Genomic DNA, 7051 nt, shown 5'->3' on the forward strand with positions numbered 1-7051 from the left:
GTTTGATGCAGTTCAATTAACACATATAAATACTGATCTAGTGTCCAAAGCTCCTTAATGAAATAAATCAATGCTGGACTTTGTTAATATTCACAGCGGTACACAGGCCTGCACGAGATATGCCTCTGTCCATGGTGCTGAATCTTACAGGGCAACGCTACCACATATATGGCTCTTTTCGTGGTGCTGAAACTTGCAGGGCAATACTACTAAATGTACGCCTCTGTCCATGGTGCTGGAACTAACCCAGCAATGCTTCAAATTGTATGCCTCTGTCCGTGGTTCTGAAATTTACAGTGCAATACTACTAAATGTTTGCCTCTGTCCGTGGTGCTGAAACTAACCCCGCAATACTACTAAATGTACGCCTCTGTCCATGGTGCTGAAACTAACCCAGCAATGCTTCAAATTGTATGCCTCTGTCCGTGGTTCTGAAATTTACAGTGCAATACTACTAAATGTTCGCCTCTGTCCGTGGTGCTGAAACTAACCCCGCAATACTACTAAATGTACGCCTCTGTCCATGGTGCTGAAACTAACCCAGCAATGCTTCAAATTGTATGCCTCTGTCCGTGGTTCTGAAATTTACAGTGCAATACTACTAAATGTACGCCTCTGTCCATGGTGCTTGATTTAATATAAGGCAATACTGACAAGTGCTGTTCTTTTATAAAGCAAGACGTAAATTCTCAATAAGACTTAAGGCCTATAAGAAGACAGCATGGACAAGGTGTAGACGACCATATGTGGACTCCCTGTGTTTCTTAAAATATTCCTCTGAGCTCATCAAAAAGAGGTCACTTCATTCCTCCTCCCCCTCCAAATGAACCTTTGCAATCATACAGCATAAGAGGCCTATTTTGCCCTTGGAATATTGCTCCCTTGCTCGTCATGGCTTCAATTTTCAGTTTGGGCACTGTAAACGGTGGCAGCAAGGCAAATAAATGAAAAGGGAAATGAAATTCTGGGTAGCCAAGTTACACAAATAGATTGATAATCTGCATGGGGCACCATAAAGAGCTCTGGCGTTTTTCAGTATTACCTATTCTACATAGTAATGTCTTTTCTCACCTCTCCTTCACATGGGACAAAGTTCTAAATCTCCTGTAGCCTTGGGACACCCAGGCTGTATATCACCTCCCAGTAATTTAGAAGGAAGAGCACAAAGGAATGAGGAAACGGCAGGTGCATGACTAAATGCTCAGAAAGTTTAGAGGGACGGGGAGGGCAGTTCCCTTTAACTTGATTAGCACAAATTTGTTAGCAATTGGAAAGGATGTGCCAAGAAAAATATACTGCAGTACTTTCAAATGTGTGTATACCGTGTTATAAAAAGCACACAGTGTTCTTGGCATATCCTGTGTGATTTTACTTATGGAATTATTGTATTCATGATATGCAAAGTCTCCATCTAGTTTACATATAAAATGATTTGTGTATGAAGGCATTAATAAGGAAACCCATAGAAACATAGCTGGTAATTGGGAGACGGAATATTTCTTAATTTCCTGAGGCAAAATGTATTTTATTGGGTCATGTGTGAACAGTCGTACATTGGAAGTGTGTTGACACTGGGTTGAGAGGCGGGGTATTATCCCCCCTTGGGCAAAAACAAACAAAGTCACAAATGCATTTAATAACACATTAGAACTATTAACGTTATTTGTTAATCATCCTCCCAGCAGATCTATGGACTAAGCATGTCCTACAACCTTTGTTTAGTTTAATACACAGTGATCATAATGCAGGATATTGTGCAAATTATAAACTTAGCACACATAGATCCATAAAATATTGCTACACTTAAGTATGCAAGGCATCACACTCCAGTGACCAGAGGCAATGAAAATAATTTTCAGCAGTTATACAAACCAAGTTTAAATGGTGCTGCAGTGCAAAATATTAACAGGTGTACAATCCTTATTCTTCTGTAAGAATCGGAAATTGTTGCATTACGCATTTCCTGCCCAAAATTCCTAAAGTGAGCCTACGGCTGAGCACAAAACAATAATGACAAGACGCTATAGAATTCATTAAAACAAAGCCTGTAGATTTGTGATTTGCACAGCCTCCTGGGAATCTCATTCTGTGGGGCAATGAGGTGTGTCTGTCTCTCGCCCCTGCGGTTATACCTGGGCTGCATTGGAAAGAAATTAGTGCTGTGACATTTGACATGGATGGGCGTCTCTGCCTGTGCGGAGTGCCAGCTGCACAAATCAGCCATTCTGACAGCTCTTCTCCTCGACTTGACTCGCTGCTCAGAAAACACAAGCCTCTTGACAAACACCGGCTTCTTGACAAAATCACACATGCACTGGCATGCGCTGTGCACATATAAATAGAGCTTAAGGGGCAGAGATGCACCCACACACATGCTTTCACATTCAGAAACATGACAGAAAATTAACCCAATTCTACAGCGGCTCCTTTGTGACTATAAAACCGTATTGTTGTGTCCGTTGTTGTGAGTCATCGAGTCATCATTCAAGGCAGAAAATGTCTTCAATGTCTGGCAGCTGTCTGAATCATGCAGCACCAAAATCCTATTTCCACTACAACAGATCAATTCCACAGAGGGGTCAGGAGGTGAGCTGAACTCTGGCCCCTGGCTTTGTTGGCGCACACTGATGATACTCGGAGGGCTTGACCTGGTTGTCAGGGGGATGTGACACCTCCATTCCAGACAGGCAGCCATTTTGGGGCCAGAGTTTCTGGCTCCACGGTGTCATTAATTGCTCTGGGGAGGAAAGTGGGACTCACAGGGGAGTAAGATAACACCTGGTTGTCTGGTATACCCCTGGGCAAAAAATGTCTAGAGTAAAGATGAGGTGCGGTGTTCGTTCCTGTCACTGCATGTGTGTGTGAATACTGTGTGCATGTGCTCACTCTTGGGGCACCAGACAAGTGAACAAACCCACATGAAAAAGCAAATATGAGCTTGTCTTTGTTCATGTGACCCAGAAAAACCATCGGCCTTGTCAAGCTGAGATTTGATTTACTGGCATGAATGTCCTTACACACACACACACACACACACACACACACATACACACACACACACACACATACACACACACACACACACACACACACACATACACACACACACACACACACACACACACACACACACACACACACACACACACACACACACACACACACACAGTGAAAACAATGCTGCAGTGACAGGTTTACAGATAAGTTATATACTGTGGGTTGGTAGCGTCTCTGCTGATCCACATGTCCAAAAATGTCAGGAGACGGGACAATAATGGATAATCCATCATTGATTTTCTTGGCAGCACTTTACATTTAGTCCCCCTGTTAAGCATTTATAAGCAGCATACACACGTTGAAACAAAATGGATTATAACACACTATATGGTAGTTCTAATTTATGTAAATAAATCCGGGTTTGAAAAGTGAAGCCAAAAAGGAAGTAACTTGAACTGGCATTTTTTTCACATAGCCAGCAGGGGCGACTGCGCTGGTTGCAAAAATAATCTATGTATATAATCTATAAGGAAAAGACCATACTTTTCCCTTGAATTATTACCTCAGTAAATATTTTCCTATCAAGTTTATGTTCTCACTTGCTAGTTTGAATTTGTCTTCAATACAACATGATGTTCATTTAGCAGCGCATGGCTGCCTTGTGATTGACAGGTCGCTTCCACAGTGTTGTCCGTGTTTTCGTCTTTTTATTTTAATTTTAATGTTAATGAAATTTAATTGTAACATATTAGTTGCCTAAAAATGTCTTTGTTTAGCATTTGGTTGCTTGTGCTTACAAAAAAACGAAATAGCAAAAATCTAAAGTTGGCAGCAGACGACAAACTCGAGGATCCGTAACTGTTGTCCCCAAACCAATCGGTGACATCGTGGTGACTAGGTCCACTTCTTACAGTCTGTTGGGCGGAGCCCTTTATTCCCGCCTTTATTCAAATTGCCTACCTATGTATAACTACAACAAGAGTTTGATTGTATTGTAAGCAGATACACTAGTTGTCATTCTGTTATATGTTCTTACAAATGTTGCTTGTAACCACAGGTATCACCAAATCAAAGTCTTAAGTCTTGAGGATTAGAGTAAAGTGTTTTTCTTACAATGTGTACATTACGTTCTGTTTAAAACTGCTCTGAATCACAGTTCTGGCAAGTCTACAGCCCCATGCAAAACAAGGTCTTTTAATTTTCCTTTATCAAAGCCTTCTCCTCACAGAAGGCTGTGAGACTTTAGTTTGGCTGAAGTTCTTCACAATACCATCCCAGTAAGCAGTATAATTACAGCTGCTAAGGGGAAGTGATAGTGAATATTGATGATGCAGTTAAATTCCTGGCACAGAGAAGGGCAATATAATAATTTGGCATTCGGCTAGACAAAAGAGGCAGCACAGAAATATATTTCGAGACTTACACAGAAAAAAATGACAACAAAAGAAATAATTGTGTAATTGAGGTGAGTTTTTGTAGAGTTTGGTGTGCGTGTGTCTTTCCGGGGGCCCTGTTGGTTTGCTCCTGAGTGATGTGTAGAATCTTATCGGCTGGGGAGAGGAAGTATGTGTAACATGTTTTTGTCTGATAATGACAGATGAATGGAGGCAGACAGACAAAAGGATGACAGAATGATGGAAGGGATTGCTAGATAAACAGACAGGTGGAGCGATAGATAGATAGATCAGTTTTACTGTACTGCCTGGGAGTGAAGTTCCAATGTGCTTACAGGAGTATGTCTTTCACGGTGTGGGAATGATTGTCGGTGTGTGGGCTCTGTGAATGGAATATCGAGCCTGGATGAATACGTTTGAGGTGATTGTTCGAACTCACAAACACACAAACACACACACGTACTGTAGAATGTGCAAGATCACACTGTACGCCTGGCTTCTCTTTAACCTCAATTAGCATGAAAAATGCTTTTTGATGAGATAGTAGGCGATAAATGGAAAATAACTGAGAGGAAAGGAGGGTTCCTTAAACTGCCCGCCTTCCCCTAAACCTGTATCCTGTCTTATTTGTTATTTTATAAAAAATATTTTTACAATACAGTCGGAGGAACATTAACTTGCATTCCTCAATGACCAAAATAAACAGATTAAAAAAAGAAAAATCTGCACAATCAAAATAAATACATAGATGAATAAATATTACATGTACATAATATAAATAAACATACTAAAGGCAATCACAGTCAACCCAGAGCCAATTACAAGTATAAACAGTGGCGGACAAAGTTTTCAGAGCCCTTACTCAAACAAAAGTAGCCACGAGCAAAAATCCTGCACTCAAATTCTACTTTAGAAGAAGTACAAAAGCATCAGCATCAAAAGATATTCAAAGTACAACAAGCCAAAGTACTCTTCCCAGCCCAGAAGAGACAGACAATGTAAATATTAAAATGCCAATCTTCCCTGTGTGACCCCTAATTTATGTATAGCATGCTTTTATGAACTTTAACACTTTGCCCACGATGTTCATACTTTTCTTTTACTCAACACGTGGACTCAGTGAGACAAATTAAACAGTATTTGCGCGAAAAAAGCATACGAAGTGTAGAAATCTATCAGCCAACAAGTATGAACAAGGCCGTAGCGTCTGCCCCCGGCTTCTGGCAGACACAAACACGAGGGGACTTCCTGGCAACAGCTTTGCTCAGGTATGGAAAGGTCATTAATAATGAATACTAAATCAGCATCTGAAAAAGGTTACCGTTTTCAAACGCTGCATTCTCTTCCTTGTACCTCTCCCGTAGCATTTATTATAGCCTTTTCACTTTCCTTTCACTGTCACCTCTTTTGTCAGTAAAAATATGAGCCACGGCTTTGCTCCGGTTCTGTAGGGGGCAGGAATGGAGATGAGAGGAAAATGGTAGCATAGTGTGATTCATTCATATACGGATCAAGTGTGATGGCTCTGGGAGTGGTGCTGGGTTATTTGGTTTTCTAGGGCTCGATGTCATTGTGTGAGGTTTTTCATAAAATGTAATGCAGTCCTTAAACCGTGGAAAGGTGTATATATATATATATATATATATATATATGAAACTGCAATGGAGAAATTTCATAATGGAGTTGAGAAAGGAAGAGAGAGAAGGGGAAAAAGAGAAGGCTGTCTCTAAATATCTTAGTCGGGCAGTGGATGTACATTATTATACAGTTTGTGTCTGCTTTTGATAAAGAAAATATGACTCATGCTTTAGCTGGCAATTCTACACACATTTGGACAGCATAAAACACTTTGACACACACACGCACACACCCACACACACACATTCATTACAATGCACACAGACGTGGACACAACACCCGTATTGTGTTGTCGGATAAAGGGAGCGGGAAAGAAGTAAGCAGTGTTACAAATAGACTTTCAGAGAGGCTTTTGAGCAGAAGGAAGGAGAGCCTTGAAGAGTGTGAGCCTTCAAAAAGGCAGACGGCAGCACATGAGCACCCCTTCCCCTCCTCCCCCTTGACTCACTACTTGTACTCATGCTGCAGAGGGAACATAATATAAACCATGACATATTTTGCCAGCGTTCATAAACGTGTTGCCTAATCTTCAAATACATCACCCAGCGTTCACTCCAAGTGCTGCACTCTCACTCTTCCCATGATCCTCGTTGGAGGACTCCTGGAGGACACCGTAGTGTCATGCTGTGAGGCTGTGGCCACATATGTGCGTACCACATGGTTCCCCTGAGGGAACCGTCTGATTGGATATGGGTGCTGGAGCCTGTCGCCTATCTGTGAACTCTCCCTTCATCTGGATATAGTAAGCCCACAGGGAAAGACATATCAGAAGGCCTAGGTTCAGTGTCGCTATCTTTCTTCCCAACTCACTCATGCAGCTGACAAGAAAAATGTATTAAAGCACTGTTTTATAAACTTCACCTCTTATATACCGAGTCCAGATCCTAAAAATCACCTTTTGAGCCGTTTATAGACTGTTTTGTTTTGGTAACGTTTTCTATGATGCCCATGTCTAAAATGCATTGTAAACATACTTAGCACTGTAGAATTATGATTATAAGAACTCATAAATAATAACAATA

This window comes from Cottoperca gobio, chromosome 5, assembly GCF_900634415.1.
Source record: "Cottoperca gobio chromosome 5, fCotGob3.1, whole genome shotgun sequence".
In the NCBI taxonomy this organism is placed as follows: Eukaryota; Metazoa; Chordata; class Actinopteri; order Perciformes; family Bovichtidae; genus Cottoperca; species Cottoperca gobio.